This window comes from Wasmannia auropunctata, unplaced genomic scaffold, assembly GCF_000956235.1.
Source record: "Wasmannia auropunctata unplaced genomic scaffold, wasmannia.A_1.0 LD336000.1, whole genome shotgun sequence".
NCBI classification, from domain to species: domain Eukaryota; kingdom Metazoa; phylum Arthropoda; class Insecta; order Hymenoptera; family Formicidae; genus Wasmannia; species Wasmannia auropunctata.
Genome location: NW_012026890.1, coordinates 2,012,930 through 2,029,079, shown reverse-complemented (window position 1 = coordinate 2,029,079; position 16,150 = coordinate 2,012,930). Strand labels below are relative to the sequence as shown.

At 39.8% G+C, this 16,150-nt stretch overlaps 1 long non-coding RNA gene across 2 annotated transcripts in view; it reads right to left on the bottom strand.

Annotated features, from left to right (window-relative positions):
• Positions 1-11,076: 11,076 nt before the first annotated feature.
• The window catches only part of LOC105453326, a 39,147-nt gene continuing 34,073 nt past the window's right edge, over positions 11,077-16,150 (bottom strand). For both annotated transcript variants that reach the window (XR_974858.1, XR_974859.1), the window contains 2 exons: positions 13,521-13,620; positions 11,077-11,236 (listed from right to left, as the gene is read on the bottom strand). This is a non-coding gene — a long non-coding RNA (uncharacterized LOC105453326). The remainder of the gene's footprint in view (positions 11,237-13,520; positions 13,621-16,150) is intronic.

Below are 16,150 nucleotides of genomic sequence, written 5' to 3'. Positions count from 1 at the left end.
ATCATCTTAATCCGACATGGAGATCCGGGAAAGGTTGATCGGTATGCAGATTTCTACCTGCGATTTTTTGACTTATACTATCTAGATATCACGCTATTTGCTCGCATTTTCATTTCATTCTTTATGCAGTTGAATGTGTATTAACTGAGAAATATGTAGAGCAATTTATATATTTAAAACCGAAAGAACTGTGAAATTATATATCACTGTAGGGATCGCCAAATATACATCACTCTTACAGACGCTGAACGCAAAAAGGGAGGATCTGAGAAGACTTTATCACAGTCTTTATATGTGATCAGTATCTTTTATATACGACATAAAATACCAGCGCGAATCTTTAAAACGAGAGGAACGAGATTTAAAATTAATGGTCTATATCTACGATATATTTTTGACAACATTAAACGATATAATAATAATAATATAAATATATATCATAAATATTGCAATATTTTACAATTTGCAAAATCATATTCTTATATTTTAATAACTTATCAATTATAACAAATAATACAACAGTTGGCTCTGATACTCATTAAAAGACCATTCCTCAAGATGAAATACATTTCCCATTCCCACGCCTTCCACTCGAATGGATGTCGATACACAGGTACAGGTGCGTTAAACACTAGACGGCAAAAGGAAACAAATGCAAGAGATCTATGTGTGCACGAGTACAATTCGTGTCATTGCAGACGGAGAGGCAACAGTAGAAGCCGGGTAAGGAGGAGGTCGGAAGAGAGAATGAAAGCTGGCAATGGTGGCGGCTCGATTGATTACACCGCAAGAAGCTGGCCAGAGACCTTGTCTTCCCACCGATGCCATGAAACGGACAGATGGACGCACGGCTATGCGCTACAGGTGCCGCATAGAGAGAGGAGCGTAGTCTCTTGTTCTCTTTGATCCTGCAGGAAGGAACGCATGCCGTACGGTATCCTCGGGCAGATACGCTCCAGTACCAGTGGGCGAGGGACTGCGCCGCTTTTTCTGCGTCCCACATTCCGGCCACGTCGCTCATCGCGTAGGATTTTGCCTTCTGTCACTCCCTTGATCGACGTGCAACACCAACCGCCGCCGGGGTTCATGCCGCTCCGTTTCGGGGATTTTCCGGTTAAGGGACGATTTATTGCGTTCGTGCGATGCGTGACGTTTTAAAATGGTTCAACACTAGATCCGGACTCAACCGACTCGTTTAACTGGATCAAAATGGGATCCGGAAAAGTGCTTAAAGAGAGGGCGAAAATGTGGGTAAAATAAATGGGAAAATCGACCAGGACATTCATTCTTCTCCAACTCGACAGAAACGCCCTTAAAAGCGGCCTAATGACCTGCTTTAAAAACACCTTGCGTCATTATAGGAGTTCGCAAAACTCGATAGACAGGTGTTTTTTTCATCTATGATCGTCCACGTGCCCAAAATTTCACGTGTATTTTTTATATCTTTCATCTTGTTATTTAAAAAAATTTTTTTAGTTAAATAAATGTTTCTTTATGTGAACGTGCAGAGATTTCATTGGAATGAATGTTATCATTACAAAATATTGCGTGCAGTAATTCTTCCAATTAAATCACGAAAGCCTAAATATAAAATTGATGTAATTCAAACCACAATTTAGGAATTACATCATTACTGCAGGTCCTTCAAGCGGTCACGAAGTTATTTAGCCAGATTGATAAAGAAATTAAAAAGCTAATCCTTCTTCCAGCGAATTCAGCACCCGCCTCGCCATCCATCTGGCTTCCGACAAGATCACGAGATCTCTCGTGTCGCACGCAGGAGAGTTAGAACATCAGCGAGTCACCCTCTTGAATGTCGACGTCGAGGAGAAGGTTCACCCCGTGTGTGAGAGAAGAATGAAATAAATCGCGGAATGAAGTCTATGCTGTGTATGTACTTACTTGCGTATACATACGGAGAGCGAGTGAACGGAAGAGAGAGCACGTCCTCTCGCAACGAAAAGGAGAGGGATGACCACAGAGTGGACGACGGCGGATCGAACGGACTACACGCGGGAAGAGACAGAGGGAAAGAAGAGAGAGAAGGAAGAAAAAGCGGAGCACGGGACGTATATAAAGGTATTCGGGATGGCGAAGGCAGCAGAACCGGCGGCCACATCAAAGTCCAACCGACTTGCCCGGGCTTCGGCTCGGGCTTTCCGCGCGTGTTCCCGCGGATGCGTGTACGTGCCCGTGAGAGCCCGCGTGGATCGGGCGAGCGGCTCCGCTCCGCGCCGCGGCCCGCGTTGCGCCGCACCGGCTTCGAGGGATGGTGCTTTGATTCCGGTTGAACCGGTGTTGCGCGCTGCGCGGCCGGCCGTGGACGCACGCGTGTGCGTGCGTGCATAGCGACGGCGACGGCGACGGCTCTCCCGAGGCCGTGCTCACGCTCGTTCCTCGCGATATACACGGAAGGGATAAATGTCGCAGCAGCCTCTTAAAACGCACCGTGGAACGACCGCGTCGTCGCGTCCAGCTCCGTGAACGATGCTGTTCCTTTTTCGCGCGAGGAAACGTGTACGCACGTATCCTTGAACGCTGGCGGAAGGACGCGCGGCGCGGGTTTCCCATTATCAGACCTTGGAACGCGTCATTAATTATAGATAGATGGATACATGCACACGTCGGGCATCTATATGAGCTTCAGAATGGAAGAATGAAAGTACATTGATGGTGAGACGGATGGGATCGTAAATTGCAGGGTGGAAATCATTGAAGGATTTTCTTGTGGAATCCGAAGTGTAATTAACGAGAGACGCAATGAAAACATATAAAGTACATAAAGTACAAGTCCACTATTACGCAACATTTTTATCAAGAAGTAAAACGATGCTGTCGATGTATATTACGCGCATCAGTCTGTAATAAATTACATTTTTAAATCGAGATACAAACGTGCGTTAAGAATGAATGCATTTTTCACTTTTTTTTTAGATATTCTGAGATCCTTTTTAATAAACCACTGCAGACGAATATATTACTAATGACTAAAAGACCTTGTAAATACGCTTTTAAGAATGTTTAAAAGAGGCGATAAGAATAAGAATAATATTTATGAAATTAAGGCTGTAAATTATAGAGCTTGATAGATTAATTTTTTAAAATAAATTATTGACATGTTAAGAATTATGAGTAGCCGTAGATATGACTTCTAATGCGCTTCTAACTGTTTTTACACGTGTAATATATTCAGTACGATCTTGATGAAGATCATAGATACGACTAAACATATTCTTCACTGTGATGTTGTACGATGGTAAACAGCAATAAATTTTCCTTTCTTAGATTATTTAATCAGAAGGAGCAGCATAAATTAACATTTATGGAGGAACAAATTAACATTGCCCGTAGGCAATCGTAAATTTGCGTTGTCCTGTAAAAATTTACTCATTTTCCACTATTTACAAAAATCTCTTAAATTTTCTACAAAGCCGTCCGAAATAGATGACTAAATGACTGCAATCTGAATGCATTAACATTTTGACTCCCGCGCGCGGTTATCAGCAGCCATTGGAACCACAGACCACACACAGGATACACTACAGACAGTACCTAATTCCAATTTCATTTCAATTGAATCGTACCATGACGTGTAGTGTGTCAAAAAGATAACGGTAGCCCGCGGTGGGAACTCCCGTAACAATGGCAATTCGCGCGGTAATAACTCATTCGCGTACAGAAAGATTTCGAATAGTGCCGGTGTGACCGCACGATCTTCGGGAAGCGCAGAGTATCTCTGGTGGCATTATTGTGATAGAAAACCATTACACACAGCTTTCACTCTGAGCGACAAAGAAATAAACGGGTATCTTTTTTTTTTAATGCTTCCCCAGCTGTCTCAAATTAGCTATTCGCACGTATTAAGTGTGTATGAAAGAACATTTTACCCTTACAATTTTCCATTAAACTTTATCTGCTCTCCTTTAAATCGACCGGGTATAGAAACACGATAAAATGCAAATTACGATAGTACTAGGTCATAATGACCCACATATCACCTAGTCTTCCTTCCACCTAGAACGACGACATTTGTCACCTATCAGCTATCCACAGAGCATAGCACGATAATAATACGCGACGCTTTGCTGCCTATATCACTATACGACAGGTTAATGTACGTCGATACCGAACTAGTTCAATATACGGTAATACAATGAATTCGAATAATGCAACGTACATGGATTTCCAATCTGAATCCGAATCCGACGAAAGAAGACGGATCGAATGGAATTGAAGGGGAGGAAACGCGCGAGATCCGCGGCTTCGGATCGACGGTTGAAGACGAGAAGGACGCGATCCTGACCACCGCGGTGGGTTACTCCCGATCGTAAAATAACCGAGGCGCAGGAACCCGACGAAACGTGCAATTGAAGTGTCGAGCCGAGCGTGATTACCGTCATCAGCGAAGTTCAAATACCGGTGTAAACGCTTCGCACTTTCGAGTCGCTCGGATATGCGATTGTACGAGATCGTGAGCGCGGCTCCACACTTTGATCGGGGGACCCGTATTACGGGTGAATCGCGGCGGCTCCGTGAGCTGGCACGGAGGAGAAATTGAAATTGTTTCGGAGCGCAAAATCGCTCGCCCCGGTAAAAGTCGATGTCGTACAAGCGGCACCTCAACAATGTTACAACGCAACCCTGTTGTTTCGCTCGCGAGATCTTGCACATCGTTTGCAATCATTTATTTCACAGTGATACTACGTGACACGTCAGCATGACTCGCCTTGTTTTCCACGTTAACTATTGCTACTAGCAAAAGTGCGGTTTAGTACTAGATTTTAACGTATCTGAATTACTTTCTGTACATATTTAATATATGAATAACTTGAACTATCGACAATTTTTTAATTACTTCTTATATTACATTATAACTCATTTTTTTATCAATTTATCATATCACTTTAATTACAGTATCAACTACTTAAAATGTAATTAAATTGGCATGTTAGATTTTTTTATTGTTACTTTAATTGTATCGATTGTTTTATTTATCTGCATTTAAGTTGCAAATATTTTATAATATATTGACACATCAAATTTCTAAAATAAAATTTTAATTAAAAAATAGCATAAATTATATTGCTGCACATATTAAAATTACTACACAATTAAAAATTACATTTTTCTAATAAAATAAAAGTGATGAAAGTGCTCGTGTTTTATTACTGGAAACATTATTCTTTATATTTATCTATATTTTACATAATCTGCATTACAATTTCGTTGCAATTAAATACAAATGGAAATAACATATCGAATTATAGCATTTCAAACAAATTATAGTTGCGACTTAAGACAAAAGTGTAATATTCTTGCATTAAATAATATATAAAATCGTCGTTATACCGAGCAAATAAATAAATCGTATCTTGTACAATAAATTACCTTGCGGTTACGCTGCGATGACGCCGGGAGACGCAATTGACGTCACGTGACCGCCAATTTCCTCTTACGCTTCATTTTTAACGGCGACATGATATCTATAGTTCGATATGAATATCTTTCGCGAGTATCTGTTTACGGGGTGCAGTGTAATGGCGTTCGACCCGCGCCTATCGCCATAAATTGCACACTTAGTCGCACAACTTAATTCTCCATTTACTTTAGTGTAATGGCGATGGTAGCGAACGGAAGCGATAAGCTCATCATCACTTTGTTACGCAAACAAGTTTGCACGACAAGTAATAAATTATTCAAAACCGTTATATTTTTCAATAAAAAAAAATAATTTACTCGAGCAAATATTATATATTATACTTTCATCGCTTGCATTTTATGAGAAGAGCACAATTCTTAAATTTTATTGTAAAACATATAGCAGCATAATTTATGCCGACTTTTGTCTATAGTTATGACTACGTTTATGTCTTTTCCTGTAGCTTTATTTTATAAACTTGAAATATGTATTGGATGTATCGTGAAACTTTTTCATGACTTGTATTTTACAAAAAGAATATTACAAGAGATAATTCTTAATTTTTATTTTAAATTACATATAATATATGTCGAGTTTTCACTATAGTTATTAACTATTTTTATGTCACTTTTACTTTACTTTAGCTTACTACTTTTACTTTAGCTTTATTTTGCAAAATATGTATTGATGTACCATAAAACTCTTTCATTATTTGAATTTCATTTAAAAAATATATAATTCTTCTCCTTTATTTTAAAATACATACAATTGCGGATTTGTATCAATTTTAACTCATACTTGCTATTATATTTACATAATGTTTTTATCTTTGTGGATGATAAAATATACTTTGATATATTCGCGGCTTATTTTCTTTATGGAATTTTATGGTCAATAAACGACTTGTTATATACTTGGTGATACTAACTACGCCATCTTGTGTTGCATCATACAGATTGCAACCGCATTCGCGCAATGTGGCGGCCTCTGCACGGATCAAATGGAAACATTTGTTCTTCAACTGTTCCAGGAAAAGTATTGACCAATTTTAAAATTAGCAAAATTGACTTTATTTTGTTTAATTTTCACTTTTATATAGACCATAGATTTTTGGATAAAAAAATTAATGATTTTTAAATAAAGTTTTATCTATGACTTTATAATATTAACTTTATTTTATAATTTTACTTCTATATAATCTTCTTTATAATATTAACAATTAACAGAATTTATAAATTAATATTTTATTTAAAATAAATAAAAATTTGATATAAAAATATGTATTAAAATTCCAAAAAATTATTTCTATTTTAATTATTATAATAATTAAATTTTTATAATAACAAGTTTATAATTATAACAGTATAATAAAAGTGCTCATAGCGGACATATCAAAGCATCATGCAGTTTATTAATTTGACAATTATTAATGAATTATTCTTTAGTGCCCGTGACAAGATGGTAAGAAAAGTAACAGTTGCAAACGATCAATCACAGATACTAGAACGTCTTTATAGTCCGCGAGATCCTTTTATCATCACAGCGCCTTTTCTCGTAACAATTTAACTACGTCGAGTGCTTCAGATCAATTTGCATGATCTACGATCCCGATCATACACGGACTCTCAATTATTCACCTAAGTTGCTCGCGACAATCCCCTCTCGCCAGGAGTCGTAGTCTTTCTCTCTCTTTCGAAGACGATTCGCACGCGGCACGCAATTAGCGTCCACAGGCTGCTTAATAATATAACGGTCAATTTGCCGCGATTAGTCGGCGTAATGATAGCTCCCCCGGATAATTTATTGTTAATTATTCCCGGCCGCGGTACCCTCGCATACGCATATGTCCGTCAGGCGCCGACAACTAAATTGACAACTAATTGAAATATTGCTCGCGTCGGTAATAAGAAGAAAAATTATCTCACAGCCAACGGAGTAATGTTAGAGTCCGCGCGAGTACTTAAATCCCTCCCTCCCCCCCGCCCTGCTTCTTGTCTTGTTCTCTTCTAACCCTTTCTCATTGCTTAATCCGGCGTCGTCGTTTTTATAGGATAAATAGATCCTTTTCACAAAAAAGTGTTGATATTTATACCGTGATTAGATTATCCGGCTGATTGTCACTCCGGTAACTTGCCATGAATATTAATTTGAAAAAAAATTTACCGCCCGGCTAATTGCGGCTATTTAAACGCGATTTAATTACAGATTCAATCTTATACGCGGTCTGGAATCGCCTCGCTATTAGAGGAGGCGCCGAATAATGAACTTTAATGGTCACTTCAGAAGAGATTGATTGTAACTTATTATTCAATGTAGAAGAATTTTTTTGAGAGATGAAGAGAATTGTAATATATACAATTACGCTTACGTTCAACTTCAGAAAATAAATTACAAATCCAGAATTACTTCGATCATTATATACTTATTTTTCGGTAACTTAGTTTACCTAACGCATAAGATCTACATAAGGATTTCTATATAGTATTTAATTACAGATCGATCTTACGCGGTTTGGAATTTCTCGCTATTAGAGGAGGCGCCAGATAATGAACTTTAATGGTCACTTCAGAAGCTTTAGATTGATTGTACTTATTATTCAATGTAGAAGAAATCGACATTTTTTTTAGAGAGATGAAGAGAATTGTAATATATACAATTACGCTTACGTTCAATTTTGCAGAAAATAAACTACAAATTCAGAATTACTTCGTCTCATTATATATTTCTCAGTAACTTAATTTACATGACGCATAAGATCTACTTTAGTAACGAATATAGTTCAACGATTCAGTGAAAGGAAATACAATTACGCAAACGAGATCTGTAAAGCCTTACAGATCTCTTTTTTACGTTTAATATTTATGATTTCTTGCTTAAGCCAATTTTCCGGATGTTCTTTCAATGTTTTTTTCAAATTTTTTGAACTCTCACGTTTGTTTAAGCAGTCGAAGCCAATGATCCGAAGGTTTTGCTCGGTCCCCTGCCCTTCCCCCTTTTCTCAGGATACAGCGAAGGCCAAGAAAAAGCCGACGGAGCTGGCATTACACAAGGTGCGCATAAAGTCCCATGAATTATCGCGTGGCTCGGCGCGCTCGGCGAGCGCGGCGGACTTACGTGTTCGGAGAAGCAATGCTCCTGGTATGGCCGCGGGATGGCTAGAACTGCCGATCCAACCTATACTTACCGTCACTGAGATAATCTAGCCCTAGCCTAACCCACCGTAATCCGAACAGCGAAGGGGAAGCCGCGAACTCTCGTGTTGAGGCTCGCCGGGGTTCACCTTCCTATCCATCCGGCGAAACGTGTTTTGTCTTCAATTCGATATACCGTTCTCGGCTTGGCTTTCGACGCACTTGCGACCCAAGTGGCGGCTTAGCTTAGCTTGTTGAGTGAAATTTAGACAACTCTATTTACCGCAGTACAGTTTACAACGGCCTTTGTACTTGCTTCTAGTATTTAAGACAGCAAAATAAAAGCAAAGAAGATAAATTTTCAAAGCTAACGAAAAAAATCATTCAATGGCTATGTCTCTTCTCTCTGTTCAAATTTTGCAATTCACGTGATCAAAATATAATATAATATACACGTTCGATCAAAAACAAAACGCACATATTTTGAAATACAAAGCGATACTTATTAATCGGCAGTTTTTGAATTAAATCGTTAATTGTATAACAAGGATTCGATTCAAATTCTTTGATTTTTAGATTATTATTAATAATATATAGTGTCAATAAATAATGCAATCTTTTTTTAAGCAAACGAGGTAACATTCTATCATCTGAAGATTCACGGACGTCCTGCACAAATCTGACAATGGTCTTGGGCCCGTGGGTGGTGTGGTATCCCATGGATGAGGACGCCTCGACCAATGGGATCGGGACGTGGGTGGTTGCGGTGGTGTGAGTTTTCTTCGGCGGCTTCGTGGGTTTGCGTGGGCTGCACGGTCTGCAGGATGCAGCATCTTTCAAAATGGTGGTTCCCCGAGACCGCGGCTCTCGTGATCACGCTCTCGTGCCGCATGCACGCCATTTCACGAAATCGCAACAATACCGCGGTAGTCCCACACGCGCGGGCGTATAGTACCACCACGCTGCCCATTTTTTTTTTTACTTGCGCAATATTTTCCGAGTATCAAGATACTCACGCTAGAAAATGACTTCCACGAAGAAATTTCCTCTCTCTCGCCGACGTCGCGCGTAATCGATAGGCTTGCTCGCGGACGTAGAAACGTTCCGATACAGTAGGCAAAAAATTATCAGCGAGGTGTAAAAATGGTAGGATAAGTGATATTGTTTCCTGGGAACGTTGGCTGGCGTGGTGTGACGACCTTATCGATTACTGATCGTATGATTAGCACCGAGTGAAAATTGCAACCGCAACACACGGTACGCTAGGAATACTTCTAACTTTACGCGAATTACACGTGACTGGTTTACACATGCAGGTTTACACATATACTCACTGAATATTCATTACATTTGTCACTTTATTATCGAGTCACGATATATATTAATCTTAATAAATGAATTATTAAGTGACCTATCATAAACAAACAAGAATAATAATCTTATTTTTATGTATCTTTATTAATGATTATTATAAAATTATAAAAATGCATTATGTACAACATATGTAACATTTATTAAATTCCTTCCTATATTATAACCATAAAACTTTTGTTTGACTAGACTGTATCGATGAGAAAGACAAAGTCAGGTATATATTGCAAATTAAAGTTGTTTTGACAAGATTACTCCTAACAGGGTGTCGAAAAATATTCAAATCTTGCGCGGAATAATTGATCGACGGTGAGAGACAGTGGGGAACATTGGACATGACAGACGACAAAAATTTCAAGAGAGAACATTTAAGGGCTAAGAGCAATTAAACGAGATCATCCGTGACTGGCGTTCCTGCGTGACCACCCCGCAGCGAAATATTTTGCTCGGTCTCGAAACAGGTTTCCGAGAATTTTTCTTGAATTTTAATTGCGGCTTACACGTATCGTAGGTAGACACCGGGGGGGATAGGGCTCGTATAGATACGCTTGCTATCGAGTGCGATCGTGATGTAATATGTACGCGGTGTGTAATGGGCGTGTCGAGATTAAACCGGACCGCCGGCGCCATTCCGGGTTCGCGTTCTAAAAAAATCATTTTTTTTCCTCCCCCTCCCCACCCGCTGACGCACGTATCTCCGCTATTTTCTCGTAACACGCGAGAACATTGCGAAATGCGCAAAAATTTCACCCGTAAATAAGCGGTCATGGATTTGCGCTTATCTCACGTCGTGAGACGTTAAAAGATTGCATCTGCAGGGATACAATTTGCGCCAAAAGAAAAATAACAGTTTCTAGAAATGTCTGAGAAAATAATAAATAACATAAAGTAATGCTACAAAGATTCGTGACTCACTTCCATGTTACGTTTTGGATTACGTTGGATAAATTTTCTCGCAGGGCGCAGCTATTTTTACAAACATTATTTTACTAATATTTCTGGTGTCTATTAAAATCATTAAACTTCGCGTTGATAGCATACTCTCAGGGAATGCGTAATAATATGCTTATCAAATTCATAAAACGTTATGCAATTAATAGTTGCATTTTTCTTCATCTTTTTACGACGGAAACTGCGCAATAAATCTGGAACTAATTAATAGTCGGACGTTTATTATTACGAACAAATTTGCATATCTTATTCGATTAATTATGCAGCCGACACCATCGGAAAAAGCTCTTCCAAGGATAATCTTCCGGCTGTGTCTTAACAAGACTTGTACAGATCCATTTAATCTTCATTGCGCGGGACAAATCTGAAAGTAAATAAAATTAATCGCGACTGATTTATATCTCGAGTTTCGTAATTTACTCTATCATTCTCAACGGATAACAAATTCGATCGGCCATGTCAACATCGTCGTTCGCGTGGCGTGCTCCTAATTTAATCGCGATTCACAGATCGCCTATTTCATCCGATTGTTTTCGGCGTTATTACCTTACATGGAGTTCGAATGAAGTCGCGATATCGATAAGCCGCCGCAAGGTTTCCAATGCTGCACAATTGTAAAAAAAAAAGGCAACTTTGCATGATCACTGATAAAAATACAACCGTGGGCTTCCTTCGCGCTCGCTAGATTACAATCGACCACGAGGTAGTCGTGACTAGCGGCACTATCATTCGGGCTTCCCGCGGAAGCCAACTAATATCACGACATTTTCAAGCAAGGCCCCACCGAAATATCAGTGCCGTCAGAGGGCCGTCACATATTTGCAACTTTCCAAATTTAAATTCAACAAAACCCCCGCTAAGGCTCACGTGCCACTCTGTTATGTTAATACAGAGTGCTCGCCATCACGTCTATCTGGAACTACGCTATCGCAGCTATACAACTTCGTCGAATTTAAATTGCTGCTCGTGTTAACATACTTTGCTGTACACTTTGATAAGTTAAACAAGTTAAACGAGCGCTAAAAGATGAATGAGTTTAAGTAGTCAATTTATCAATCATTTTAGTCCGCGCAACTTTCTTATTGCATTTCTTTCAAAATTTTAGAGCTTAATCGAGTTGAAGCTTAAAAAAAGTATAGAGGTAACTAAATTTTATCATTAATTTTCAGTTTTATTTCTATAAATGCATACCAGTATAAATAAAGTATAAATTTTATACTTTTTATAATTATACTTGATGCCACAGCAAACCCTCCTTATGATACTGACACTTCGTATCGTAATATCAACGCAAATCCTAATTCTTTACATTTACTACTACAATTAGAATTAAGCAAAGTGATCGTGACTACTGGCATTATTGCTGAAACGTCCTGTAGAAAGGCTGCTAATACCTTTGAGTTCTCAGGCAAGGTCTTCTCCATGTCGGTTCCTTGGAAACAATTACTCCTCGTGGGTTATAATAACGAACCGTTCCTCTAGAATCGTATACGTACGTGTGTATACGTGCCGTGCGCACAAACGCACATGTACATACATACACGCGTAGATGAGCTGCGCTTTTATCGCGAGAGTGAGCATCAAGTGCGTACTACGAAGACGGATGGCCTCGTAAATCTATTGGCAGCGCGCATTCCCTCGTTTTCGCATTTTACTTTCTTTTTCTAACACAGCGAGAGGTCTTCTAAAGCCCACTCGCCTCGAGATTTATCGCCTAACTCCAAAATGCCGATGGCGAACTAAAGCGCTCTAGAAAGGCACCATTGCTATTCGACTTTCTCAATGGCCGTTCGGAACGGTAAAAAAAATATAACTTGCACCTATTCAGTAACAAAGGGGATTAATTGCGGTCGCAAATGACAGCAGCAAGATATACACAAAATAAATAGAAGGCATAATGATTAGAAACTTTGATCTGAATCAGTAAATAAATATCAAAATCTCAGAGATTAGTATAATAAATTCATAAAGTAAAGAAAATATCATGAAGACATTCTTAAGAACAAAGCGATTGTCATCAAAACGATAATGTCACTTTCATTTCGTCAATCATCCGGCGTTCTTATTGCGTGCCATTTGTGATATTGGCTAAGAAGGATTACTGCAGGATTGCAAAAGTCATGACATTATCAAACAAACGCATACGATGCATAACGCTCTATCGTCTTGTACAGCCTACAAGTCTAGTAAAGCCATCGTAGTGAAACAAAGCGGCTAATTCGTGCGTAAGGCTAAAGGGCTATGCAAGTTTCACGGTAGTCGATGTCGATCCGCACCATGTACTACAAGCTGGAACCGTCGTGTCATTCGTATCGCGTGTCATACGGTGCTCGTTTCTCTCAATAATTGTCGGGTAACGCAGACCGTTTCGGATGCATCATTCGCGACACTTAGCCCGACTGTTCATCTTTTTCGTGCAAAATTTCAGTGCCACCAAACGATGTAATTTGCCTCGTGTCGTTTTTATCGCTTGCCTACTTAATACTTCGCCATGGATACTCGAACAAAACGGATCGTTGCGCGACGATGATGTATTATTGGCGTAATGGTTTTTGGCAGGCCAGCTGTCAAAAGTAACGAACTCGCGCATCTCCTGCCCCTTTCGAGAATGACGAAATTGATAGAATTGTGTTCCCGTGATGGTATACCTGTCGTATGCCATGTGTGGAGCGTGCACGGCATCGCATGCTGGCGACAATTTTCGGAAAACGCCATGAGTAGGCCCCCTTCCCATAGTTCCTCGTCATCCTGAAAAATAATCGTGCAAATGTTCATCAGCGCCACATCTGACAAAGCCGTTGTCAGAAAGAAGCAAAAAATGGATTAAGAACATATTATAAATATATTATTATTGTATTATTGATGCATTATTAATCATTTATCCCATTGCGCGATATTCGAGCAGTTTGATCTTGAACAAAATGAGACATCATAGGGAAGCGTCAATCTTAAATGTATTCCCTTTTACTTAACACACATATATTTTGCAGTAAAGTCATCACACTTCTCTCGCTATTTTGCTTTTCTACGGCTCTCTCATGAGGTCCCAGACGCATTCTTGTCCATCGCGTTTCGACCCCCATATTTTCGCGAACACGCACTCCCGTCTAGAATCTTCACGTCGATGCTGTCGACGGCGGAGAGATAAATCCTCCCTCTCGCTTTTCGGCTCGCTTTCTCAAGCTGACACTCGCGAATTAACAGATCGCACAGTGGCAATTAAACCCCCCAAAAAGAATTCGAACACTCCACGCCACGACGGTTCCCATGGTTGCGCTATGGTGTGTCCGCGGGAACAGAACGGCGGGCGGTAATAAAAGAATACGAGCGAAATGCTCGCGAGGGGGATGAGGCACGAGTATCGTCGACAACCCCGGCGTGATGCACACGAGAGGAACGATCCCTTGCGTTGTGGCCGGGGTCGTGAGACCGCCGCGTAAAAAAAAAGAGGTGGAAACCGAGAGAGGAAGAAACGGCGGTGGACCTTGTGAGGATGCTACGTCGGTGCGCAGAGGGCAATATTTACGAGAGGGGTTGGGTTCTGCGAGCCGGGCTCGCAGCCACGGAACGTAATTGCACCGGCTGGGGTACCCTGATTTATTGGGTTATTACCGATCTCGGCGCAAGGAGAACGCGTGGTGTATGGGCATCCTCGCCCTCGCCCTGGTCCTTCGAGACCTTACAAAATGGCGGGAAAGAATATTGTTAAAACGTAACGCGTATTCTACGAACGTGGCCACAATGGCAGCATAAAAGAATTGATGGAAGCTTGCCTAAAAATCAGTAAGAGACTCGCATAAAGAAGTTACGACGAAGTTTCTTCAAAGTATTGGATATATACATTTTGATGTTATCAAAGGAAAAGTGTCGAGAGATTAATGAACAATATTATGGCGTGCTTCAATTAAAAAAAAGCACAGCAAAAAGAAACGCCAATTGACACTGTGCTGCTTGTATCTTTATAACTCGTATAGCACGGCGACAGTTAAATGATCAAAATTACAGGGCCATTAAACCACAATGTGACATTTATTACTTTTGGGTAATACCGTATCATTTAACTGTCAATAATGTTCTGTATCTTCCTCGATCGTGCGCTATGTATTTTTCATGTTTAGTTAATCGGCCTCTAGTTAGTTAAATTGTATAATATAACGACGGTCATTGGACTTACAAATAAAATGTCGCGATGTCTGTATATGAATTATACTATGTGTGTATACCTATTATGAAATGTAATGTAAATACACAATCGTGCTTCTCACATAGAAGTTAGAGCTTAGATAATTTAGACAGATAATCAATGTGATCATCAGTTTTCTTTCTCTACATATTTCGCATGTTACAAGTTGATGTATTGGACAATAATAATAACGCGAGTTACAAAATGGCTTCCTTCGGTATGCCTATTCCATCACCTCTACCGCCGCGTGCCGGACTCCTCGAGAGCCGACTGCAGGATCGATGTATATAAAAGAATGGAACAAAGTGCAGCGCTCCACGTCTGCCTAACATCAAATCTCGCATTGCAGCGCGTACGCCTTCGCTTTTACGCGTGGCAAAATAAAACCACGAGCCAGTCGACATCGAAATTATACGTATAGATGGCATTGATGTATGGCCGAGCGGGTTTTGATAGACCCGACGGCCCTCGCGGCCGAGTTATAATCGCGCCGCGCACATCGCATCGTTTTCTCGCCGTGCCGGAATCCTCCATTTTGAAACGCGCCGTGGTAATGTTAATGCCACGGTTCGTGTTCGTATACCGCAGAAAGGATCAGCGGGTTCATTGGATTTCAACTCCTTCTCGAATCATAATTATTATTTCCTGTGAATATTGCACGCGCGTAAGGTATTCTTTAATTGCACATTTTTTTGGTACGTTAAATTTATACATCTTGTCTTATCTGAGGTCAAGTTATACGATGTACAAAACGCTTGTTTTTAAGTAAGAAGAATAGATTAATAATTTATTTTACACAATTGATGTACACATGTATTCGCATTTATTATTTTATGTGTACCGTTTAGTATAAGAATTACGTATTAATATCGACGGTATTTAATTCTACAGTACCGTATCTGTATTTAAATCTTTATCATGATCAATCCACAAAGTATTAAAATATAAGCGCTATGTGTCGCGTGCCGCAAAACGATAGCAGTAAATATATAATTAATTAAGTGCTAGTTGATTACTTTCCTGGGATCGCTAATGAACGAAGACCGTGCTCCAATTCGCTAATAGATGTACTTATATAGATTTCCGTTAAATCGC